This window comes from Rhamphochromis longiceps, linkage group LG3 (genome assembly GCF_057381845.1).
Source record: "Rhamphochromis longiceps isolate RC_006_pf linkage group LG3, R_longiceps_female_GT1.1, whole genome shotgun sequence".
Classification (NCBI taxonomy): Eukaryota; Metazoa; Chordata; class Actinopteri; order Cichliformes; family Cichlidae; genus Rhamphochromis; species Rhamphochromis longiceps.
Window position 1 is genome coordinate 42111575 of NC_140559.1, and position 23793 is coordinate 42135367.

General features: G+C 50.6%; 33 non-coding genes across 33 annotated transcripts; all 33 read right to left on the minus strand.

Annotated features, from left to right (window-relative positions):
* Positions 1 to 874: 874 nt before the first annotated feature.
* On the minus strand, positions 875 to 948 carry trnan-guu (transfer RNA asparagine (anticodon GUU)). The gene has a single exon. It is a non-coding gene; the product is annotated as a tRNA-Asn (tRNA).
* Positions 949 to 1486: 538 nt separating this feature from the next.
* On the minus strand, positions 1487 to 1560 carry trnan-guu (transfer RNA asparagine (anticodon GUU)). The gene has a single exon. It is a non-coding gene; the product is annotated as a tRNA-Asn (tRNA).
* A 551-nt stretch (positions 1561 to 2111) lies between these two features.
* On the minus strand, positions 2112 to 2185 carry trnan-guu (transfer RNA asparagine (anticodon GUU)). The gene has a single exon. It is a non-coding gene; the product is annotated as a tRNA-Asn (tRNA).
* Positions 2186 to 2723: 538 nt separating this feature from the next.
* On the minus strand, positions 2724 to 2797 carry trnan-guu (transfer RNA asparagine (anticodon GUU)). The gene has a single exon. It is a non-coding gene; the product is annotated as a tRNA-Asn (tRNA).
* Positions 2798 to 3348: 551 nt separating this feature from the next.
* trnan-guu (transfer RNA asparagine (anticodon GUU)) lies at positions 3349 to 3422 on the minus strand. The gene has a single exon. It is a non-coding gene; the product is annotated as a tRNA-Asn (tRNA).
* Positions 3423 to 3960: 538 nt separating this feature from the next.
* trnan-guu (transfer RNA asparagine (anticodon GUU)) lies at positions 3961 to 4034 on the minus strand. Its single transcript has one exon. It is a non-coding gene; the product is annotated as a tRNA-Asn (tRNA).
* Positions 4035 to 4572: 538 nt separating this feature from the next.
* On the minus strand, positions 4573 to 4646 carry trnan-guu (transfer RNA asparagine (anticodon GUU)). The gene has a single exon. It is a non-coding gene; the product is annotated as a tRNA-Asn (tRNA).
* Positions 4647 to 5809: 1163 nt separating this feature from the next.
* trnan-guu (transfer RNA asparagine (anticodon GUU)) lies at positions 5810 to 5883 on the minus strand. Its single transcript has one exon. It is a non-coding gene; the product is annotated as a tRNA-Asn (tRNA).
* A 538-nt stretch (positions 5884 to 6421) lies between these two features.
* On the minus strand, positions 6422 to 6495 carry trnan-guu (transfer RNA asparagine (anticodon GUU)). Its single transcript has one exon. It is a non-coding gene; the product is annotated as a tRNA-Asn (tRNA).
* A 538-nt stretch (positions 6496 to 7033) lies between these two features.
* On the minus strand, positions 7034 to 7107 carry trnan-guu (transfer RNA asparagine (anticodon GUU)). The gene has a single exon. It is a non-coding gene; the product is annotated as a tRNA-Asn (tRNA).
* Positions 7108 to 7658: 551 nt separating this feature from the next.
* Positions 7659 to 7732, minus strand: trnan-guu (transfer RNA asparagine (anticodon GUU)). Its single transcript has one exon. It is a non-coding gene; the product is annotated as a tRNA-Asn (tRNA).
* Positions 7733 to 8270: 538 nt separating this feature from the next.
* trnan-guu (transfer RNA asparagine (anticodon GUU)) lies at positions 8271 to 8344 on the minus strand. The gene has a single exon. It is a non-coding gene; the product is annotated as a tRNA-Asn (tRNA).
* Positions 8345 to 8882: 538 nt separating this feature from the next.
* Positions 8883 to 8956, minus strand: trnan-guu (transfer RNA asparagine (anticodon GUU)). Its single transcript has one exon. It is a non-coding gene; the product is annotated as a tRNA-Asn (tRNA).
* Positions 8957 to 9494: 538 nt separating this feature from the next.
* trnan-guu (transfer RNA asparagine (anticodon GUU)) lies at positions 9495 to 9568 on the minus strand. The gene has a single exon. It is a non-coding gene; the product is annotated as a tRNA-Asn (tRNA).
* Positions 9569 to 10106: 538 nt separating this feature from the next.
* Positions 10107 to 10180, minus strand: trnan-guu (transfer RNA asparagine (anticodon GUU)). Its single transcript has one exon. It is a non-coding gene; the product is annotated as a tRNA-Asn (tRNA).
* Positions 10181 to 10718: 538 nt separating this feature from the next.
* Positions 10719 to 10792, minus strand: trnan-guu (transfer RNA asparagine (anticodon GUU)). The gene has a single exon. It is a non-coding gene; the product is annotated as a tRNA-Asn (tRNA).
* Positions 10793 to 11330: 538 nt separating this feature from the next.
* On the minus strand, positions 11331 to 11404 carry trnan-guu (transfer RNA asparagine (anticodon GUU)). Its single transcript has one exon. It is a non-coding gene; the product is annotated as a tRNA-Asn (tRNA).
* Positions 11405 to 12539: 1135 nt separating this feature from the next.
* On the minus strand, positions 12540 to 12613 carry trnan-guu (transfer RNA asparagine (anticodon GUU)). Its single transcript has one exon. It is a non-coding gene; the product is annotated as a tRNA-Asn (tRNA).
* A 538-nt stretch (positions 12614 to 13151) lies between these two features.
* On the minus strand, positions 13152 to 13225 carry trnan-guu (transfer RNA asparagine (anticodon GUU)). The gene has a single exon. It is a non-coding gene; the product is annotated as a tRNA-Asn (tRNA).
* Positions 13226 to 13763: 538 nt separating this feature from the next.
* On the minus strand, positions 13764 to 13837 carry trnan-guu (transfer RNA asparagine (anticodon GUU)). Its single transcript has one exon. It is a non-coding gene; the product is annotated as a tRNA-Asn (tRNA).
* Positions 13838 to 14360: 523 nt separating this feature from the next.
* trnan-guu (transfer RNA asparagine (anticodon GUU)) lies at positions 14361 to 14434 on the minus strand. The gene has a single exon. It is a non-coding gene; the product is annotated as a tRNA-Asn (tRNA).
* A 1060-nt stretch (positions 14435 to 15494) lies between these two features.
* trnan-guu (transfer RNA asparagine (anticodon GUU)) lies at positions 15495 to 15568 on the minus strand. Its single transcript has one exon. It is a non-coding gene; the product is annotated as a tRNA-Asn (tRNA).
* A 1159-nt stretch (positions 15569 to 16727) lies between these two features.
* On the minus strand, positions 16728 to 16801 carry trnan-guu (transfer RNA asparagine (anticodon GUU)). Its single transcript has one exon. It is a non-coding gene; the product is annotated as a tRNA-Asn (tRNA).
* A 538-nt stretch (positions 16802 to 17339) lies between these two features.
* trnan-guu (transfer RNA asparagine (anticodon GUU)) lies at positions 17340 to 17413 on the minus strand. The gene has a single exon. It is a non-coding gene; the product is annotated as a tRNA-Asn (tRNA).
* Positions 17414 to 17936: 523 nt separating this feature from the next.
* Positions 17937 to 18010, minus strand: trnan-guu (transfer RNA asparagine (anticodon GUU)). The gene has a single exon. It is a non-coding gene; the product is annotated as a tRNA-Asn (tRNA).
* Positions 18011 to 19173: 1163 nt separating this feature from the next.
* Positions 19174 to 19247, minus strand: trnan-guu (transfer RNA asparagine (anticodon GUU)). The gene has a single exon. It is a non-coding gene; the product is annotated as a tRNA-Asn (tRNA).
* Positions 19248 to 19785: 538 nt separating this feature from the next.
* trnan-guu (transfer RNA asparagine (anticodon GUU)) lies at positions 19786 to 19859 on the minus strand. Its single transcript has one exon. It is a non-coding gene; the product is annotated as a tRNA-Asn (tRNA).
* Positions 19860 to 20397: 538 nt separating this feature from the next.
* Positions 20398 to 20471, minus strand: trnan-guu (transfer RNA asparagine (anticodon GUU)). Its single transcript has one exon. It is a non-coding gene; the product is annotated as a tRNA-Asn (tRNA).
* Positions 20472 to 21009: 538 nt separating this feature from the next.
* trnan-guu (transfer RNA asparagine (anticodon GUU)) lies at positions 21010 to 21083 on the minus strand. The gene has a single exon. It is a non-coding gene; the product is annotated as a tRNA-Asn (tRNA).
* A 538-nt stretch (positions 21084 to 21621) lies between these two features.
* Positions 21622 to 21695, minus strand: trnan-guu (transfer RNA asparagine (anticodon GUU)). Its single transcript has one exon. It is a non-coding gene; the product is annotated as a tRNA-Asn (tRNA).
* Positions 21696 to 22233: 538 nt separating this feature from the next.
* Positions 22234 to 22307, minus strand: trnan-guu (transfer RNA asparagine (anticodon GUU)). Its single transcript has one exon. It is a non-coding gene; the product is annotated as a tRNA-Asn (tRNA).
* Positions 22308 to 22845: 538 nt separating this feature from the next.
* Positions 22846 to 22919, minus strand: trnan-guu (transfer RNA asparagine (anticodon GUU)). Its single transcript has one exon. It is a non-coding gene; the product is annotated as a tRNA-Asn (tRNA).
* Positions 22920 to 23457: 538 nt separating this feature from the next.
* trnan-guu (transfer RNA asparagine (anticodon GUU)) lies at positions 23458 to 23531 on the minus strand. Its single transcript has one exon. It is a non-coding gene; the product is annotated as a tRNA-Asn (tRNA).
* Positions 23532 to 23793: the final 262 nt, after the last annotated feature.

Here is a 23793-nt window from a genome sequence, read left to right on the forward strand (position 1 = left end):
TGTTCCGGTCTTTTTGGTTGTGGGGTATACGCTTGTGCAACAGAGACTGAGTGAAGCCAAGCAGGGGCGTCGAGAGAGGACCGGGTGGCTAGATGGAGGTGCTCTGGTACTTCCTCTCCATACCGCCTTGATTGTTTAAAATATGTGACTTGTAGGTCACACATACTTGGCAGCAAGTATGCAGTTGCGGACGAACAACAGCACCCCAAAGAATATCAGCCTTGATAAAACAGTTGACTGCGTTCATCAAACGACCGTCCTGGATATACCATGGTTGGTTAAAACATGGTTGATTATAACATGGTATAACCAACATAAGAGTTGCACTGCACGTTTGTGCAGCATTCTGAATTACCTGGCAATAACAGTGATATCGTCCCTGGGTGGGCTTGAACCACCAACCTTTCGGTTAACAGCCAAAAGCTCTAACCGATTGCGCCACAGAGACTGACGACCCGCAACCCACAGGTGTCGAGGCTGGACGGGGGACTGGGGGAGGGTGTTCCGGTCTTTTTGGTTGTGGGGTATACGATTGTGCAACAGAGACTGAGTGAAGCCAAGCAGGGGCGTCGAGAGAGGACCGGGTGGCTAGATGGAGGTGCTCTGGTACTTCCTCTCCATACCGCCTTGATTGTTTAAAATATGTGACTTGTAGGTCACACATACTTGGCAGCAAGTATGCAGTTGCGGACGAACAACAGCACCCCAAAGAATATCAGCCTTGATAAAACAGTTGACTGCGTTCATCAAACGACCGTCCTGGATATACCATGGTTGGTTAAAACATGGTTGATTATAACATGGTATAACCAACATAAGAGTTGCACTGGACGTTTGTGCAGCATTCTGAATTACCTGGCAATAACAGTGATATCGTCCCTGGGTGGGCTTGAACCACCAACCTTTCGGTTAACAGCCGAATGCGCTAACCCATTGCGCCACAGAGACTGACAAAGCACAACCCACAGGTGTCAAGACTGGACGGGGGACTGGGGGAGGGTGTTCCGGTCTTTTATGGTTGTTAACAGCCGAAAGCTCTAACCGATTGCGCCACAGAGACTGACAACCCGCAACCCACAGGTGTCGAGGCTGGACGGGGGACTGGGGGAGGGTGTTCCGGTCTTTTTGGTTGTGGGGTATACGATTGTGCAACAGAGACTGAGTGAAGCCAAGCAGGGGCGTCGAGAGAGGACCGGGTGGCTAGATGGAGGTGCTCTGGTACTTCCTCTCCATACCGCCTTGATTGTTTAAAATATGTGACTTGTAGGTCACACATACTTGGCAGCAAGTATGCAGTTGCGGACGAACAACAGAACCCCAAAGAATATCAGCCTTGATAAAACAGTTGACTGCGTTCATCAAACGACCGTCCTGGATATACCATGGTTGGTTAAAACATGGTTGATTATAACATGGTATAACCAACATAACTGTTGCACTGCACTTTTGTGCAGCATTCTGAATTACCTGGCAATAACAGTGATATCGTCCCTGGGTGGGCTTGAACCACCAACCTTTCGGTTAACAGCCGAACGCGCTAACCGATTGCGCCACAGAGACTGACAACGCGCAACCCACAGGTGTCGAGACTGGACGGGGGACTGGGGGAGGGTGTTCCGGTCTTTTTTGGTTGTTAACAGCCAAAAGCTCTAACCGATTGCGCCACAGAGACTGACAACCCGCAACCCACAGGTGTCGAGGCTGGACGGGGGACTGGGGGAGGGTGTTCCGGTCTTTTTGGTTGTGGGGTATACGATTGTGCAACAGAGACTGAGTGAAGCCAAGCAGGGGCGTCGAGAGAGGACCGGGTGGCTAGATGGAGGTGCTCTGGTACTTCCTCTCCATACCGCCTTGATTGTTTAAAATATGTGACTTGTAGGTCACACATACTTGGCAGCAAGTATGCAGTTGCGAACGAAAAACAGCAACCCCAAAGCTGCATATCACCCTTGATAAAACAGTTGACTGCGTTCATCAAACGACCGTCCTGGATATACCATGGTTTGTTATAACATGGTTGATTATAACATGGTATAACCAACATAACTGTCATAACAGTTGCACTGCACGTTTGTGCAGCATTCTGAATTACCTGGCAATAACAGTGATATCGTCCCTGGGTGGGCTTGAACCACCAACCTTTCGGTTAACAGCCGAACGCGCTAACCGATTGCGCCACAGAGACTGACAACGCGCAACCCACAGGTGTCGAGACTGGACGGGGGACTGGGGGAGGGTGTTCCGGTCTTTTTTGGTTGTTAACAGCCAAAAGCTCTAACCGATTGCGCCACAGAGACTGACAACCCGCAACCCACAGGTGTCGAGACTGGACGGGGGACTGGGGGAGGGTGTTCCGGTCTTTTTGGTTGTGGGGTATACGATTGTGCAACAGAGACTGAGTGAAGCCAAGCAGGGGCGTCGAGAGAGGACCGGGTGGCTAGATGGAGGTGCTCTGGTACTTCCTCTCCATACCGCCTTGATTGTTTAAAATATGTGACTTGTAGGTCACACATACTTGGCAGCAAGTATGCAGTTGCGGACGAACAACAGCACCCCAAAGAATATCAGCCTTGATAAAACAGTTGACTGCGTTCATCAAACGACCGTCCTGGATATACCATGGTTGGTTAAAACATGGTTGATTATAACATGGTATAACCAACATAACAGTTGCACTGCACTTTTGTGCAGCATTGTGAATTACCTGGCAATAACAGTGATATCGTCCCTGGGTGGGCTTGAACCACCAACCTTTCGGTTAACAGCCGAACGCGCTAACCGATTGCGCCACAGAGACTGACAACGCGCAACCCACAGGTGTCGAGACTGGACGGGGGACTGGGGGAGGGTGTTCCGGTCTTTTTTGGTTGTTAACAGCCAAAAGCTCTAACCGATTGCGCCACAGAGACTGACAACCCGCAACCCACAGGTGTCGAGACTGGACGGGGGACTGGGGGAGGGTGTTCCGGTCTTTTTGGTTGTGGGGTATACGATTGTGCAACAGAGACTGAGTGAAGCCAAGCAGGGGCGTCGAGAGAGGACCGGGTGGCTAGATGGAGGTGCTCTGGTACTTCCTCTCCATACCGCCTTGATTGTTTAAAATATGTGACTTGTAGGTCACACATACTTGGCAGCAAGTATGCAGTTGCGAACGAAAAACAGCAACCCCAAAGCTGCATATCACCCTTGATAAAACAGTTGACTGCGTTCATCAAACGACCGTCCTGGATATACCATGGTTTGTTATAACATGGTTGATTATAACATGGTATATCCAACATAACTGTCATAACAGTTGCACTGCACGTTTGTGCAGCATTCTGAATTACCTGGCAATAACAGTGATATCGTCCCTGGGTGGGCTTGAACCACCTACCTTTCGGTTAACAGCCGAACGCGCTAACCGATTGCGCCACAGAGACTGACAACGCGCAACCCACAGGTGTCGAGACTGGACGGGGGACTGGGGGAGGGTGTTCCGGTCTTTTTTGGTTGTTAACAGCCAAAAGCTCTAACCGATTGCGCCACAGAGACTGACAACCCGCAACCCACAGGTGTCGAGACTGGACGGGGGACTGGGGGAGGGTGTTCCGGTCTTTTTGGTTGTGGGGTATACGCTTGTGCAACAGAGACTGAGTGAAGCCAAGCAGGGGCGTCGAGAGAGGACCGGGTGGCTAGATGGAGGTGCTCTGGTACTTCCTCTCCATACCGCCTTGATTGTTTAAAATATGTGACTTGTAGGTCACACATACTTGGCAGCAAGTATGCAGTTGCGGACGAACAACAGCACCCCAAAGAATATCAGCCTTGATAAAACAGTTGACTGCGTTCATCAAACGACCGTCCTGGATATACCATGGTTGGTTAAAACATGGTTGATTATAACATGGTATAACCAACATAACAGTTGCACTGCACTTTTGTGCAGCATTCTGAATTACCTGGCAATAACAGTGATATCGTCCCTGGGTGGGCTTGAACCACCAACCTTTCGGTTAACAGCCGAACGCGCTAACCGATTGCGCCACAGAGACTGACAACGCGCAACCCACAGGTGTCGAGACTGGACGGGGGACTGGGGGAGGGTGTTCCGGTCTTTTTTGGTTGTTAACAGCCAAAAGCTCTAACCGATTGCGCCACAGAGACTGACAACCCGCAACCCACAGGTGTCGAGGCTGGACGGGGGACTGGGGGAGGGTGTTCCGGTCTTTTTGGTTGTGGGGTATACGCTTGTGCAACAGAGACTGAGTGAAGCCAAGCAGGGGCGTCGAGAGAGGACCGGGTGGCTAGATGGAGGTGCTCTGGTACTTCCTCTCCATACCGCCTTGATTGTTTAAAATATGTGACTTGTAGGTCACACATACTTGGCAGCAAGTATGCAGTTGCGGACGAACAACAGCACCCCAAAGAATATCAGCCTTGATAAAACAGTTGACTGCGTTCATCAAACGACCGTCCTGGATATACCATGGTTGGTTAAAACATGGTTGATTATAACATGGTATAACCAACATAACAGTTGCACTGCACTTTTGTGCAGCATTCTGAATTACCTGGCAATAACAGTGATATCGTCCCTGGGTGGGCTTGAACCACCAACCTTTCGGTTAACAGCCGAACGCGCTAACCGATTGCGCCACAGAGACTGACAACGCGCAACCCACAGGTGTCGAGACTGGACGGGGGACTGGGGGAGGGTGTTCCGGTCTTTTTTGGTTGTTAACAGCCAAAAGCTCTAACCGATTGCGCCACAGAGACTGACAACCCGCAACCCACAGGTGTCGAGACTGGACGGGGGACTGGGGGAGGGTGTTCCGGTCTTTTTGGTTGTGGGGTATACGATTGTGCAACAGAGACTGAGTGAAGCCAAGCAGGGGCGTCGAGAGAGGACCGGGTGGCTAGATGGAGGTGCTCTGGTACTTCCTCTCCATACCGCCTTGATTGTTTAAAATATGTGACTTGTAGGTCACACATACTTGGCAGCAAGTATGCAGTTGCGGACGAACAACAGCACCCCAAAGAATATCAGCCTTGATAAAACAGTTGACTGCGTTCATCAAACGACCGTCCTGGATATACCATGGTTGGTTAAAACATGGTTGATTATAACATGGTATAACCAACATAACAGTTGCACTGCACTTTTGTGCAGCATTGTGAATTACCTGGCAATAACAGTGATATCGTCCCTGGGTGGGCTTGAACCACCAACCTTTCGGTTAACAGCCGAACGCGCTAACTGATTGCGCCACAGAGACTGACAACGCGCAACCCACAGGTGTCGAGACTGGACGGGGGACTGGGGGAGGGTGTTCCGGTCTTTTTTGGTTGTTAACAGCCAAAAGCTCTAACCGATTGCGCCACAGAGACTGACAACCCGCAACCCACAGGTGTCGAGACTGGACGGGGGACTGGGGGAGGGTGTTCCGGTCTTTTTGGTTGTGGGGTATACGATTGTGCAACAGAGACTGAGTGAAGCCAAGCAGGGGCGTCGAGAGAGGACCGGGTGGCTAGATGGAGGTGCTCTGGTACTTCCTCTCCATACCGCCTTGATTGTTTAAAATATGTGACTTGTAGGTCACACATACTTGGCAGCAAGTATGCAGTTGTGAACGAAAAACAGCAACCCCAAAGCTGCATATCACCCTTGATAAAACAGTTGACTGCGTTCATCAAACGACCGTCCTGGATATACCATGGTTTGTTATAACATGGTTGATTATAACATGGTATATCCAACATAACTGTCATAACAGTTGCACTGCACGTTTGTGCAGCATTGTGAATTACCTGGCAATAACAGTGATATCGTCCCTGGGTGGGCTTGAACCACCAACCTTTCGGTTAACAGCCGAACGCGCTAACCGATTGCGCCACAGAGACTGACAACGCGCAACCCACAGGTGTCGAGACTGGACGGGGGACTGGGGGAGGGTGTTCCGGTCTTTTTTGGTTGTTAACAGCCAAAAGCTCTAACCGATTGCGCCACAGAGACTGACAACCCGCAACCCACAGGTGTCGAGACTGGACGGGGGACTGGGGGAGGGTGTTCCGGTCTTTTTGGTTGTGGGGTATACGCTTGTGCAACAGAGACTGAGTGAAGCCAAGCAGGGGCGTCGAGAGAGGACCGGGTGGCTAGATGGAGGTGCTCTGGTACTTCCTCTCCATACCGCCTTGATTGTTTAAAATATGTGACTTGTAGGTCACACATACTTGGCAGCAAGTATGCAGTTGCGGACGAACAACAGCACCCCAAAGAATATCAGCCTTGATAAAACAGTTGACTGCGTTCATCAAACGACCGTCCTGGATATACCATGGTTGGTTAAAACATGGTTGATTATAACATGGTATAACCAACATAACAGTTGCACTGCACTTTTGTGCAGCATTCTGAATTACCTGGCAATAACAGTGATATCGTCCCTGGGTGGGCTTGAACCACCAACCTTTCGGTTAACAGCCGAACGCGCTAACCGATTGCGCCACAGAGACTGACAACGCGCAACCCACAGGTGTCGAGACTGGACGGGGGACTGGGGGAGGGTGTTCCGGTCTTTTTTGGTTGTTAACAGCCAAAAGCTCTAACCGATTGCGCCACAGAGACTGACAACCCGCAACCCACAGGTGTCGAGACTGGACGGGGGACTGGGGGAGGGTGTTCCGGTCTTTTTGGTTGTGGGGTATACGATTGTGCAACAGAGACTGAGTGAAGCCAAGCAGGGGCGTCGAGAGAGGACCGGGTGGCTAGATGGAGGTGCTCTGGTACTTCCTCTCCATACCGCCTTGATTGTTTAAAATATGTGACTTGTAGGTCACACATACTTGGCAGCAAGTATGCAGTTGCGGACGAACAACAGCACCCCAAAGAATATCAGCCTTGATAAAACAGTTGACTGCGTTCATCAAACGACCGTCCTGGATATACCATGGTTGGTTAAAACATGGTTGATTATAACATGGTATAACCAACATAACAGTTGCACTGCACTTTTGTGCAGCATTGTGAATTACCTGGCAATAACAGTGATATCGTCCCTGGGTGGGCTTGAACCACCAACCTTTCGGTTAACAGCCGAACGCGCTAACCGATTGCGCCACAGAGACTGACAACGCGCAACCCACAGGTGTCGAGACTGGACGGGGGACTGGGGGAGGGTGTTCCGGTCTTTTTTGGTTGTTAACAGCCAAAAGCTCTAACCGATTGCGCCACAGAGACTGACAACCCGCAACCCACAGGTGTCGAGACTGGACGGGGGACTGGGGGAGGGTGTTCCGGTCTTTTTGGTTGTGGGGTATACGATTGTGCAACAGAGACTGAGTGAAGCCAAGCAGGGGCGTCGAGAGAGGACCGGGTGGCTAGATGGAGGTGCTCTGGTACTTCCTCTCCATACCGCCTTGATTGTTTAAAATATGTGACTTGTAGGTCACACATACTTGGCAGCAAGTATGCAGTTGCGAACGAAAAACAGCAACCCCAAAGCTGCATATCACCCTTGATAAAACAGTTGACTGCGTTCATCAAACGACCGTCCTGGATATACCATGGTTTGTTATAACATGGTTGATTATAACATGGTATATCCAACATAACTGTCATAACAGTTGCACTGCACGTTTGTGCAGCATTCTGAATTACCTGGCAATAACAGTGATATCGTCCCTGGGTGGGCTTGAACCACCTACCTTTCGGTTAACAGCCGAACGCGCTAACCGATTGCGCCACAGAGACTGACAACGCGCAACCCACAGGTGTCGAGACTGGACGGGGGACTGGGGGAGGGTGTTCCGGTCTTTTTTGGTTGTTAACAGCCAAAAGCTCTAACCGATTGCGCCACAGAGACTGACATCCCGCAACCCACAGGTGTCGAGACTGGACGGGGGACTGGGGGAGGGTGTTCCGGTCTTTTTGGTTGTGGGGTATACGCTTGTGCAACAGAGACTGAGTGAAGCCAAGCAGGGGCGTCGAGAGAGGACCGGGTGGCTAGATGGAGGTGCTCTGGTACTTCCTCTCCATACCGCCTTGATTGTTTAAAATATGTGACTTGTAGGTCACACATACTTGGCAGCAAGTATGCAGTTGCGGACGAACAACAGCACCCCAAAGAATATCAGCCTTGATAAAACAGTTGACTGCGTTCATCAAACGACCGTCCTGGATATACCATGGTTGGTTAAAACATGGTTGATTATAACATGGTATAACCAACATAACAGTTGCACTGCACTTTTGTGCAGCATTCTGAATTACCTGGCAATAACAGTGATATCGTCCCTGGGTGGGCTTGAACCACCAACCTTTCGGTTAACAGCCGAACGCGCTAACCGATTGCGCCACAGAGACTGACAACGCGCAACCCACAGGTGTCGAGACTGGACGGGGGACTGGGGGAGGGTGTTCCGGTCTTTTTTGGTTGTTAACAGCCAAAAGCTCTAACCGATTGCGCCACAGAGACTGACAACCCGCAACCCACAGGTGTCGAGACTGGACGGGGGACTGGGGGAGGGTGTTCCGGTCTTTTTGGTTGTGGGGTATACGATTGTGCAACAGAGACTGAGTGAAGCCAAGCAGGGGCGTCGAGAGAGGACCGGGTGGCTAGATGGAGGTGCTCTGGTACTTCCTCTCCATACCGCCTTGATTGTTTAAAATATGTGACTTGTAGGTCACACATACTTGGCAGCAAGTATGCAGTTGCGGACGAACAACAGCACCCCAAAGAATATCAGCCTTGATAAAACAGTTGACTGCGTTCATCAAACGACCGTCCTGGATATACCATGGTTGGTTAAAACATGGTTGATTATAACATGGTATAACCAACATAAGAGTTGCACTGCACGTTTGTGCAGCATTCTGAATTACCTGGCAATAACAGTGATATCGTCCCTGGGTGGGCTTGAACCACCAACCTTTCGGTTAACAGCCGAACGCGCTAACCGATTGCGCCACAGAGACTGACAACGCGCAACCCACAGGTGTCGAGACTGGACGGGGGACTGGGGGAGGGTGTTCCGGTCTTTTTTGGTTGTTAACAGCCAAAAGCTCTAACCGATTGCGCCACAGAGACTGACAACCCGCAACCCACAGGTGTCGAGACTGGACGGGGGACTGGGGGAGGGTGTTCCGGTCTTTTTGGTTGTGGGGTATACGATTGTGCAACAGAGACTGAGTGAAGCCAAGCAGGGGCGTCGAGAGAGGACCGGGTGGCTAGATGGAGGTGCTCTGGTACTTCCTCTCCATACCGCCTTGATTGTTTAAAATATGTGACTTGTAGGTCACACATACTTGGCAGCAAGTATGCAGTTGCGGACGAACAACAGCACCCCAAAGAATATCAGCCTTGATAAAACAGTTGACTGCGTTCATCAAACGACCGTCCTGGATATACCATGGTTGGTTAAAACATGGTTGATTATAACATGGTATAACCAACATAACAGTTGCACTGCACTTTTATGCAGCATTCTGAATTACCTGGCAATAACAGTGATATCGTCCCTGGGTGGGCTTGAACCACCAACCTTTCGGTTAACAGCCGAACGCGCTAACCGATTGCGCCACAGAGACTGACAACGCGCAACCCACAGGTGTCGAGACTGGACGGGGGACTGGGGGAGGGTGTTCCGGTCTTTTTTGGTTGTTAACAGCCAAAAGCTCTAACCGATTGCGCCACAGAGACTGACAACCCGCAACCCACAGGTGTCGAGACTGGACGGGGGACTGGGGGAGGGTGTTCCGGTCTTTTTGGTTGTGGGGTATACGATTGTGCAACAGAGACTGAGTGAAGCCAAGCAGGGGCGTCGAGAGAGGACCGGGTGGCTAGATGGAGGTGCTCTGGTACTTCCTCTCCATACCGCCTTGATTGTTTAAAATATGTGACTTGTAGGTCACACATACTTGGCAGCAAGTATGCAGTTGCGGACGAACAACAGCACCCCAAAGAATATCAGCCTTGATAAAACAGTTGACTGCGTTCATCAAACGACCGTCCTGGATATACCATGGTTGGTTAAAACATGGTTGATTATAACATTGTATAACCAACATAACAGTTGCACTGCACTTTTATGCAGCATTCTGAATTACCTGGCAATAACAGTGATATCGTCCCTGGGTGGGCTTGAACCACCAACCTTTCGGTTAACAGCCGAACGCGCTAACCGATTGCGCCACAGAGACTGACAACGCGCAACCCACAGGTGTCGAGACTGGACGGGGGACTGGGGGAGGGTGTTCCGGTCTTTTTTGGTTGTTAACAGCCAAAAGCTCTAACCGATTGCGCCACAGAGACTGACAACCCGCAACCCACAGGTGTCGAGACTGGACGGGGGACTGGGGGAGGGTGTTCCGGTCTTTTTGGTTGTGGGGTATACGCTTGTGCAACAGAGACTGAGTGAAGCCAAGCAGGGGCGTCGAGAGAGGACCGGGTGGCTAGATGGAGGTGCTCTGGTACTTCCTCTCCATACCGCCTTGATTGTTTAAAATATGTGACTTGTAGGTCACACATACTTGGCAGCAAGTATGCAGTTGCGGACGAACAACAGCACCCCAAAGAATATCAGCCTTGATAAAACAGTTGACTGCGTTCATCAAACGACCGTCCTGGATATACCATGGTTGGTTAAAACATGGTTGATTATAACATGGTATAACCAACATAACAGTTGCACTGCACTTTTGTGCAGCATTCTGAATTACCTGGCAATAACAGTGATATCGTCCCTGGGTGGGCTTGAACCACCAACCTTTCGGTTAACAGCCGAACGCGCTAACCGATTGCGCCACAGAGACTGACAACGCGCAACCCACAGGTGTCGAGACTGGACGGGGGACTGGGGGAGGGTGTTCCGGTCTTTTTTGGTTGTTAACAGCCAAAAGCTCTAACCGATTGCGCCACAGAGACTGACAACCCGCAACCCACAGGTGTCGAGACTGGACGGGGGACTGGGGGAGGGTGTTCCGGTCTTTTTGGTTGTGGGGTATACGATTGTGCAACAGAGACTGAGTGAAGCCAAGCAGGGGCGTCGAGAGAGGACCGGGTGGCTAGATGGAGGTGCTCTGGTACTTCCTCTCCATACCGCCTTGATTGTTTAAAATATGTGACTTGTAGGTCACACATACTTGGCAGCAAGTATGCAGTTGCGGACGAACAACAGCACCCCAAAGAATATCAGCCTTGATAAAACAGTTGACTGCGTTCATCAAACGACCGTCCTGGATATACCATGGTTGGTTAAAACATGGTTGATTATAACATGGTATAACCAACATAACAGTTGCACTGCACTTTTGTGCAGCATTCTGAATTACCTGGCAATAACAGTGATATCGTCCCTGGGTGGGCTTGAACCACCAACCTTTCGGTTAACAGCCGAACGCGCTAACCGATTGCGCCACAGAGACTGACAACGCGCAACCCACAGGTGTCGAGACTGGACGGGGGACTGGGGGAGGGTGTTCCGGTCTTTTTTGGTTGTTAACAGCCAAAAGCTCTAACCGATTGCGCCACAGAGACTGACAACCCGCAACCCACAGGTGTCGAGGCTGGACGGGGGACTGGGGGAGGGTGTTCCGGTCTTTTTGGTTGTGGGGTATACGATTGTGCAACAGAGACTGAGTGAAGCCAAGCAGGGGCGTCGAGAGAGGACCGGGTGGCTAGATGGAGGTGCTCTGGTACTTCCTCTCCATACCGCCTTGATTGTTTAAAATATGTGACTTGTAGGTCACACATACTTGGCAGCAAGTATGCAGTTGCGGACGAACAACAGCACCCCAAAGAATATCAGCCTTGATAAAACAGTTGACTGCGTTCATCAAACGACCGTCCTGGATATACCATGGTTGGTTAAAACATGGTATAACCAACATAACAGTTGCACTGGACGTTTGTGCAGCATTCTGAATTACCTGGCAATAACAGTGATATCGTCCCTGGGTGGGCTTGAACCACCAACCTTTCGGTTAACAGCCGAATGCGCTAACCCATTGCGCAACAGAGACTGACAAAGAATAACCCACAGGTGTCAAGACTGGACGGGGGACTGGGGGAGGGTGTTCCGGTCTTTTATGGTTGTTAACAGCCAAAAGCTGTAACCGATTGCGCCACAGAGACTGACAACCCGCAACCCACAGGTGTCGAGACTGGACGGGGGACTGGGGGAGGGTGTTCCGGTCTTTTTGGTTGTGGGGTATACGATTGTGCAACAGAGACTGAGTGAAGCCAAGCAGGGGCGTCGAGAGAGGACCGGGTGGCTAGATGGAGGTGCTCTGGTACTTCCTCTCCATACCGCCTTGATTGTTTAAAATATGTGACTTGTAGGTCACACATACTTGGCAGCAAGTATGCAGTTGCGGACGAACAACAGCACCCCAAAGAATATCAGCCTTGATAAAACAGTTGACTGCGTTCATCAAACGACCGTCCTGGATATACCATGGTTGGTTAAAACATGGTTGATTATAACATGGTATAACCAACATAACAGTTGCACTGCACTTTTATGCAGCATTCTGAATTACCTGGCAATAACAGTGATATCGTCCCTGGGTGGGCTTGAACCACCAACCTTTCGGTTAACAGCCGAACGCGCTAACCGATTGCGCCACAGAGACTGACAACGCGCAACCCACAGGTGTCGAGACTGGACGGGGGACTGGGGGAGGGTGTTCCGGTCTTTTTTGGTTGTTAACAGCCAAAAGCTCTAACCGATTGCGCCACAGAGACTGACAACCCGCAACCCACAGGTGTCGAGACTGGACGGGGGACTGGGGGAGGGTGTTCCGGTCTTTTTGGTTGTGGGGTATACGCTTGTGCAACAGAGACTGAGTGAAGCCAAGCAGGGGCGTCGAGAGAGGACCGGGTGGCTAGATGGAGGTGCTCTGGTACTTCCTCTCCATACCGCCTTGATTGTTTAAAATATGTGACTTGTAGGTCACACATACTTGGCAGCAAGTATGCAGTTGCGGACGAACAACAGCACCCCAAAGAATATCAGCCTTGATAAAACAGTTGACTGCGTTCATCAAACGACCGTCCTGGATATACCATGGTTGGTTAAAACATGGTTGATTATAACATGGTATAACCAACATAACAGTTGCACTGCACTTTTGTGCAGCATTCTGAATTACCTGGCAATAACAGTGATATCGTCCCTGGGTGGGCTTGAACCACCAACCTTTCGGTTAACAGCCGAACGCGCTAACCGATTGCGCCACAGAGACTGACAACGCGCAACCCACAGGTGTCGAGACTGGACGGGGGACTGGGGGAGGGTGTTCCGGTCTTTTTTGGTTGTTAACAGCCAAAAGCTCTAACCGATTGCGCCACAGAGACTGACAACCCGCAACCCACAGGTGTCGAGACTGGACGGGGGACTGGGGGAGGGTGTTCCGGTCTTTTTGGTTGTGGGGTATACGATTGTGCAACAGAGACTGAGTGAAGCCAAGCAGGGGCGTCGAGAGAGGACCGGGTGGCTAGATGGAGGTGCTCTGGTACTTCCTCTCCATACCGCCTTGATTGTTTAAAATATGTGACTTGTAGGTCACACATACTTGGCAGCAAGTATGCAGTTGCGGACGAACAACAGCACCCCAAAGAATATCAGCCTTGATAAAACAGTTGACTGCGTTCATCAAACGACCGTCCTGGATATACCATGGTTGGTTAAAACATGGTTGATTATAACATGGTATAACCAACATAACAGTTGCACTGCACTTTTGTGCAGCATTCTGAATTACCTGGCAATAACAGTGATATCGTCCCTGGGTGGGCTTGAACCACCAACCTTTCGGTTAACAGCCGAACGCGCTAACCGATTGCGCCACAGAGACTGACAACGCGCAACCCACAGGTGTCGAGACTGGACGGGGGACTGGGGGAGGGTGTTCCGGTCTTTTTTGGTTGTTAACAGCCAAAAGCTCTAACCGATTGCGCCACAGAGACTGACAACCCGCAACCCACAGGTGTCGAGGCTGGACGGGGGACTGGGGGAGGGTGTTCCGGTCTTTTTGGTTGTGGGGTATACGATTGTGCAACAGAGACTGAGTGAAGCCAAGCAGGGGCGTCGAGAGAGGACCGGGTGGCTAGATGGAGGTGCTCTGGTACTTCCTCTCCATACCGCCTTGATTGTTTAAAATATGTGACTTGTAGGTCACACATACTTGGCAGCAAGTATGCAGTTGCGGACGAACAACAGCACCCCAAAGAATATCAGCCTTGATAAAACAGTTGACTGCGTTCATCAAACGACCGTCCTGGATATACCATGGTTGGTTAAAACATGGTATAACCAACATAACAGTTGCACTGGACGTTTGTGCAGCATTCTGAATTACCTGGCAATAACAGTGATATCGTCCCTGGGTGGGCTTGAACCACCAACCTTTCGGTTAACAGCCGAATGCGCTAACCCATTGCGCCACAGAGACTGACAAAGAATAACCCACAGGTGTCAAGACTGGACGGGGGACTGGGGGAGGGTGTTCCGGTCTTTTATGGTTGTTAACAGCCAAAAGCTCTAACCGATTGCGCCACAGAGACTGACAACCCGCAACCCACAGGTGTCGAGACTGGACGGGGGACTGGGGGAGGGTGTTCCGGTCTTTTTGGTTGTGGGGTATACGATTGTGCAACAGAGACTGAGTGAAGCCAAGCAGGGGCGTCGAGAGAGGACCGGGTGGCTAGATGGAGGTGCTCTGGTACTTCCTCTCCATACCGCCTTGATTGTTTAAAATATGTGACTTGTAGGTCACACATACTTGGCAGCAAGTATGCAGTTGCGAACGAAAAACAGCAACCCCAAAGCTGCATATCACCCTTGATAAAACAGTTGACTGCGTTCATCAAACGACCGTCCTGGATATACCATGGTTTGTTATAACATAGTTGATTATAACATGGTATAACCAACATAACTGTCATAACAGTTGCACTGCACGTTTGTGCAGCATTCTGAATTACCTGGCAATAACAGTGATATCGTCACTGGGTGGGCTTGAACCACCAACCTTTCGGTTAACAGTCGAAAGCTCTAACCGATTGCGCCACAGAGACTGACAAGCCGCAACCCACAGGTGTCGAGGCTGGACGGGGGACTGGGGGAGGGTGTTCCGGTCTTTTTGGTTGTGGGGTATACGATTGTGCAACAGAGACTGAGTGAAGCCAAGCAGGGGCGTCGAGAGAGGACCGGGTGGATAGATGGAGGTGCTCTGGTACTTCCTCTCCATACCGCCTTGATTGTTTAAAATATGTGACTTGTAGGTCACACATACTTGGCAGCAAGTATGCAGTTGCGGACGAACAACAGCACCCCAAAGAATATCAGCCTTGATAAAACAGTTGACTGCGTTCATCAAACGACCGTCCTGGATATACCATGGTTGGTTAAAACATGGTTGATTATAACATGGTATAACCAACATAACTGTCATAACAGTTGCACTGCACTTTTGTGCAGCATTCTGAATTACCTGGCAATAACAGTGATATCGTCCCTGGGTGGGCTTGAACCACCAACCTTTCGGTTAACAGCCGAACGCGCTAACCGATTGCGCCACAGAGACTGACAACGCGCAACCCACAGGTGTCGAGACTGGACGGGGGACTGGGGGAGGGTGTTCCGGTCTTTTTTGGTTGTTAACAGCCAAAAGCTCTAACCGATTGCGCCACAGAGACTGACAAGCCGCAACCCACAGGTGTCGAGGCTGGACGGGGGACTGGGGGAGGGTGTTCCGGTCTTTTTGGTTGTGGGGTATACGATTGTGCAACAGAGACTGAGTGAAGCCAAGCAGGGGCGTCGAGAGAGGACCGGGTGGATAGATGGAGGTGCTCTGGTACTTCCTCTCCATACCGCCTTGATTGTTTAAAATATGTGACTTGTAGGTCACACATACTTGGCAGCAAGTATGCAGTTGCGGACGAACAACAGCACCCCAAAGAATATCAGCCTTGATAAAACAGTTGACTGCGTTCATCAAACGACCGTCCTGGATATACCATGGTTGGTTAAAACATGGTTGATTATAACATGGTATAACCAACATAACTGTCATAACAGTTGCACTGCACTTTTGTGCAGCATTCTGAATTACCTGGCAATAACAGTGATATCGTCCCTGGGTGGGCTTGAACCACCAACCTTTCGGTTAACAGCCGAACGCGCTAACCGATTGCGTCACAGAGACTGACAACGCGCAACCCACAGGTGTCGAGACTGGACGGGGGACTGGGGGAGGGTGTTCCGGTCTTTTTTGGTTGTTAACAGCCAAAAGCTCTAACCGATTGCGCCACAGAGACTGACAACCCGCAACCCACAGGTGTCGAGACTGGACGGGGGACTGGGGGAGGGTGTTCCGGTCTTTTTGGTTGTGGGGTATACGATTGTGCAACAGAGACTGAGTGAAGCCAAGCAGGGGCGTCGAGAGAGGACCGGGTGGCTAGATGGAGGTGCTCTGGTACTTCCTCTCCATACCGCCTTGATTGTTTAAAATATGTGACTTGTAGGTCACACATACTTGGCAGCAAGTATGCAGTTGCGGACGAACAACAGCACCCCAAAGAATATCAGCCTTGATAAAACAGTTGACTGCGTTCATCAAACGACCGTCCTGGATATACCATGGTTGGTTAAAACATGGTTGATTATAACATGGTATAACCAACATAACAGTTGCACTGCACTTTTGTGCAGCATTCTGAATTACCTGGCAATAACAGTGATATCGTCCCTGGGTGGGCTTGAACCACCAACCTTTCGGTTAACAGCCGAACGCGCTAACCGATTGCGCCACAGAGACTGACAACGCGCAACCCACAGGTGTCGAGACTGGACGGGGGACTGGGGGAGGGTGTTCCGGTCTTTTTTGGTTGTTAACAGCCAAAAGCTCTAACCGATTGCGCCACAGAGACTGACAACCCGCAACCCACAGGTGTCGAGACTGGACGGGGGACTGGGGGAGGGTGTTCCGGTCTTTTTGGTTGTGGGGTATACGCTTGTGCAACAGAGACTGAGTGAAGCCAAGCAGGGGCGTCGAGAGAGGACCGGGTGGCTAGATGGAGGTGCTCTGGTACTTCCTCTCCATACCGCCTTGATTGTTTAAAATATGTGACTTGTAGGTCACACATACTTGGCAGCAAGTATGCAGTTGCGGACGAACAACAGCACCCCAAAGAATATCAGCCTTGATAAAACAGTTGACTGCGTTCATCAAACGACCGTCCTGTATATACCATGGTTGGTTAAAACATGGTTGATTATAACATGGTATAACCAACATAACTGTTGCACTGCACTTTTGTGCAGCATTCTGAATTACCTGGCAATAACAGTGATATCGTCCCTGGGTGGGCTTGAACCACCAACCTTTCGGTTAACAGCCGAACGCGCTAACCAATTGCGCCACAGAGACTGACAACGCGCAACCCACAGGTGTCGAGACTGGACGGGGGACTGGGGGAGGGTGTTCCGGTCTTTTTTGGTTGTTAACAGCCAAAAGCTCTAACCGATTGCGCCACAGAGACTGACAACCCGCAACCCACAGGTGTCGAGGCTGGACGGGGGACTGGGGGAGGGTGTTCCGGTCTTTTTGGTTGTGGGGTATACGATTGTGCAACAGAGACTGAGTGAAGCCAAGCAGGGGCGTCGAGAGAGGACCGGGTGGCTAGATGGAGGTGCTCTGGTACTTCCTCTCCATACCGCCTTGATTGTTTAAAATATGTGACTTGTAGGTCACACATACTTGGCAGCAAGTATGCAGTTGTGGACGAACAACAGCACCCCAAAGAATATCAGCCTTGATAAAACAGTTGACTGCGTTCATCAAACGACCGTCCTGGATATACCATGGTTGGTTAAAACATGGTATAACCAACATAACAGTTGCACTGGACGTTTGTGCAGCATTCTGAATTACCTGGCAATAACAGTGATATCGTCCCTGGGTGGGCTTGAACCACCAACCTTTCGGTTAACAGCCGAATGCGCTAACCCATTGCGCCACAGAGACTGACAAAGAATAACCCACAGGTGTCAAGACTGGACGGGGGACTGGGGGAGGGTGTTCCGGTCTTTTATGGTTGTTAACAGCCAAAAGCTCTAACCGATTGCGCCACAGAGACTGACAACCCGCAACCCACAGGTGTCGAGGCTGGACGGGGGACTGGGGGAGGGTGTTCCGGTCTTTTTGGTTGTGGGGTATACGATTGTGCAACAGAGACTGAGTGAAGCCAAGCAGGGGCGTCAAGAGAGGACCGGGTGGCTAGATGGAGGTGCTCTGGTACTTCCTCTCCATACCGCCTTGATTGTTTAAAATATGTGACTTGTAGGTCACACATACTTGGCAGCAAGTATGCAGTTGCGAACGAAAAACAGCAACCCCAAAGCTGCATATCACCCTTGATAAAACAGTTGACTGCGTTCATCAAACGACCGTCCTGGATATACCATGGTTTGTTATAACATGGTTGATTATAACATGGTATAACCAACATAACTGTCATAACAGTTGCACTGCACGTTTGTGCAGCATTCTGAATTACCTGGCAATAACAGTGATATCGTCCCTGGGTGGGCTTGAACCACCAACCTTTCGGTTAACAGTCGAAAGCTCTAACCGATTGCGCCACAGAGACTGACAACGCGCAACCCACAGGTGTCGAGACTGGACGGGGGACTGGGGGAGGGTGTTCCGGTCTTTTTTGGTTGTTAACAGCCAAAAGCTCTAACCGATTGCGCCACAGAGACTGACAACCCGCAACCCACAGGTGTCGAGACTGGACGGGGGACTGGGGGAGGGTGTTCCGGTCTTTTTGGTTGTGGGGTATACGATTGTGCAACAGAGACTGAGTGAAGCCAAGCAGGGGCGTCGAGAGAGGACCGGGTGGCTAGATGGAGGTGCTCTGGTACTTCCTCTCCATACCGCCTTGATTGTTTAAAATATGTGACTTGTCGGTCACACATACTTGGCAGCAAGTATGCAGTTGCGGACGAACAACAGCACCCCAAAGAATATCAGCCTTGATAAAACAGTTGACTGCGTTCATCAAACGACCGTCCTGGATATACCATGGTTGGTTAAAACATGGTTGATTATAACATGGTATAACCAACATAACAGTTGCACTGCACTTTTATGCAGCATTCTGAATTACCTGGCAATAACAGTGATATCGTCCCTGGGTGGGCTTGAACCACCAACCTTTCGGTTAACAGCCGAACGCGCTAACCGATTGCGCCACAGAGACTGACAACGCGCAACCCACAGGTGTCGAGACTGGACGGGGGACTGGGGGAGGGTGTTCCGGTCTTTTTTGGTTGTTAACAGCCAAAAGCTCTAACCGATTGCGCCACAGAGACTGACAACCCGCAACCCACAGGTGTCGAGACTGGACGGGGGACTGGGGGAGGGTGTTCCGGTCTTTTTGGTTGTGGGGTATACGCTTGTGCAACAGAGACTGAGTGAAGCCAAGCAGGGGCGTCGAGAGAGGACCGGGTGGCTAGATGGAGGTGCTCTGGTACTTCCTCTCCATACCGCCTTGATTGTTTAAAATATGTGACTTGTAGGTCACACATACTTGGCAGCAAGTATGCAGTTGCGGACGAACAACAGCACCCCAAAGAATATCAGCCTTGATAAAACAGTTGACTGCGTTCATCAAACGACCGTCCTGGATATACCATGGTTGGTTAAAACATGGTTGATTATAACATGGTATAACCAACATAACAGTTGCACTGCACTTTTGTGCAGCATTCTGAATTACCTGGCAATAACAGTGATATCGTCCCTGGGTGGGCTTGAACCACCAACCTTTCGGTTAACAGCCGAACGCGCTAACCGATTGCGCCACAGAGACTGACAACGCGCAACCCACAGGTGTCGAGACTGGACGGGGGACTGGGGGAGGGTGTTCCGGTCTTTTTTGGTTGTTAACAGCCAAAAGCTCTAACCGATTGCGCCACAGAGACTGACAACCCGCAACCCACAGGTGTCGAGACTGGACGGGGGACTGGGGGAGGGTGTTCCGGTCTTTTTGGTTGTGGGGTATACGATTGTGCAACAGAGACTGAGTGAAGCCAAGCAGGGGCGTCGAGAGAGGACCGGGTGGCTAGATGGAGGTGCTCTGGTACTTCCTCTCCATACCGCCTTGATTGTTTAAAATATGTGACTTGTAGGTCACACATACTTGGCAGCAAGTATGCAGTTGCGGACGAACAACAGCACCCCAAAGAATATCAGCCTTGATAAAACAGTTGACTGCGTTCATCAAACGACCGTCCTGGATATACCATGGTTGGTTAAAACATGGTTGATTATAACATGGTATAACCAACATAACAGTTGCACTGCACTTTTGTGCAGCATTCTGAATTACCTGGCAATAACAGTGATATCGTCCCTGGGTGGGCTTGAACCACCAACCTTTCGGTTAACAGCCGAACGCGCTAACCGATTGCGCCACAGAGACTGACAACGCGCAACCCACAGGTGTCGAGACTGGACGGGGGACTGGGGGAGGGTGTTCCGGTCTTTTTTGGTTGTTAACAGCCAAAAGCTCTAACCGATTGCGCCACAGAGACTGACAACCCGCAACCCACAGGTGTCGAGACTGGACGGGGGACTGGGGGAGGGTGTTCCGGTCTTTTTGGTTGTGGGGTATACGCTTGTGCAACAGAGACTGAGTGAAGCCAAGCAGGGGCGTCGAGAGAGGACCGGGTGGCTAGATGGAGGTGCTCTGGTACTTCCTCTCCATACCGCCTTGATTGTTTAAAATATGTGACTTGTAGGTCACACATACTTGGCAGCAAGTATGCAGTTGCGGACGAACAACAGCACCCCAAAGAATATCAGCCTTGATAAAACAGTTGACTGCGTTCATCAAACGACAGTCCTGGATATACCATGGTTGGTTAAAACATGGTTGATTATAACATGGTATAACCAACATAACAGTTGCACTGCACTTTTATGCAGCATTCTGAATTACCTGGCAATAACAGTGATATCGTCCCTGGGTGGGCTTGAACCACCAACCTTTCGGTTAACAGCCGAACGCGCTAACCGATTGCGCCACAGAGACTGACAACGCGCAACCCACAGGTGTCGAGACTGGACGGGGGACTGGGGGAGGGTGTTCCGGTCTTTTTTGGTTGTTAACAGCCAAAAGCTCTAACCGATTGCGCCACAGAGACTGACAACCCGCAACCCACAGGTGTCGAGACTGGACGGGGGACTGGGGGAGGGTGTTCCGGTCTTTTTGGTTGTGGGGTATACGATTGTGCAACAGAGACTGAGTGAAGCCAAGCAGGGGCGTCGAGAGAGGACCGGGTGGCTAGATGGAGGTGCTCTGGTACTTCCTCTCCATACCGCCTTGATTGTTTAAAATATGTGACTTGTAGGTCACACATACTTGGCAGCAAGTATGCAGTTGCGGACGAACAACAGCACCCCAAAGAATATCAGCCTTGATAAAACAGTTGACTGCGTTCATCAAACGACCGTCCTGGATATACCATGGTTGGTTAAAACATGGTTGATTATAACATGGTATAACCAACATAACAGTTGCACTGCACTTTTATGCAGCATTCTGAATTACCTGGCAATAACAGTGATATCGTCCCTGGGTGGGCTTGAACCACCAACCTTTCGGTTAACAGCCGAACGCGCTAACCGATTGCGCCACAGAGACTGACAACGCGCAACCCACAGGTGTCGAGACTGGACGGGGGACTGGGGGAGGGTGTTCCGGTCTTTTTTGGTTGTTAACAGCCAAAAGCTCTAACCGATTGCGCCACAGAGACTGACAACCCGCAACCCACAGGTGTCGAGACTGGACGGGGGACTGGGGGAGGGTGTTCCGGTCTTTTTGGTTGTGGGGTATACGCTTGTGCAACAGAGACTGAGTGAAGCCAAGCAGGGGCGTCGAGAGAGGACCGGGTGGCTAGATGGAGGTGCTCTGGTACTTCCTCTCCATACCGCCTTGATTGTTTAAAATATGTGACTTGTAGGTCACACATACTTGGCAGCAAGTATGCAGTTGCGGACGAACAACAGCACCCCAAAGAATATCAGCCTTGATAAAACAGTTGACTGCGTTCATCAAACGACCGTCCTGGATATACCATGGTTGGTTAAAACATGGTTGATTATAACATGGTATAACCAACATAACAGTTGCACTGCACTTTTGTGCAGCATTCTGAATTACCTGGCAATAACAGTGATATCGTCCCTGGGTGGGCTTGAACCACCAACCTTTCGGTTAACAGCCGAACGCGCTAACCGATTGCGCCACAGAGACTGACAACGCGCAACCCACAGGTGTTGAGACTGGACGGGGGACTGGGGGAGGGTGTTCCGGTCTTTTTTGGTTGTTAACAGCCAAAAGCTCTAACCGATTGCGCCACAGAGACTGACAACCCGCAACCCACAGGTGTCGAGACTGGACGGGGGACTGGGGGAGGGTGTTCCGGTCTTTTTGGTTGTGGGGTATACGATTGTGCAACAGAGACTGAGTGAAGCCAAGCAGGGGCGTCGAGAGAGGACCGGGTGGCTAGATGGAGGTGCTCTGGTACTTCCTCTCCATACCGCCTTGATTGTTTAAAATATGTGACTTGTAGGTCACACATACTTGGCAGCAAGTATGCAGTTGCGGACGAACAACAGCACCCCAAAGAATATCAGCCTTGATAAAACAGTTGACTGCGTTCATCAAACGACCGTCCTGGATATACCATGGTTGGTTAAAACATGGTTGATTATAACATGGTATAACCAACATAACTGTTGCACTGCACTTTTGTGCAGCATTCTGAATTACCTGGCAATAACAGTGATATCGTCCCTGGGTGGGCTTGAACCACCAACCTTTCGGTTAACAGCCGAACGCGCTAACCGATTGCGCCACAGAGACTGACAACGCGCAACCCACAGGTGTCGAGACTGGACGGGGGACTGGGGGAGGGTGTTCCGGTCTTTTTTGGTTGTTAACAGCCAAAAGCTCTAACCGATTGCGCCACAGAGACTGACAACCCGCAACCCACAGGTGTCGAGGCTGGACGGGGGACTGGGGGAGGGTGTTCCGGTCTTTTTGGTTGTGGGGTATACGATTGTGCAACAGAGACTGAGTGAAGCCAAGCAGGGGCGTCGAGAGAGGACCGGGTGGCTAGATGGAGGTGCTCTGGTACTTCCTCTCCATACCGCCTTGATTGTTTAAAATATGTGACTTGTAGGTCACACATACTTGGCAGCAAGTATGCAGTTGCGGACGAACAACAGCACCCCAAAGAATATCAGCCTTGATAAAACAGTTGACTGCGTTCATCAAACGACCGTCCTGGATATACCATGGTTGGTTAAAACATGGTTGATTATAACATGGTATAACCAACATAAGAGTTGCACTGGACGTTTGTGCAGCATTCTGAATTACCTGGCAATAACAGTGATATCGTCCCTGGGTGGGCTTGAACCACCAACCTTTCGGTTAACAGCCGAATGCGCTAACCCATTGCGCCACAGAGACTGACAAAGAATAACCCACAGGTGTCAAGACTGGACGGGGGGCTGGGGGAGGGTGTTCCGGTCTTTTATGGTTGTTAACAGCCGAAAGCTCTAACCGATTGCGCCACAGAGACTGACAACCCGCAACCCACAGGTGTCGAGGCTGGACGGGGGACTGGGGGAGGGTGTTCCGGTCTTTTTGGTTGTGGGGTATACGATTGTGCAACAGAGACTGAGTGAAGCCAAGCAGGGGCGTCGAGAGAGGACCGGGTGGCTAGATGGAG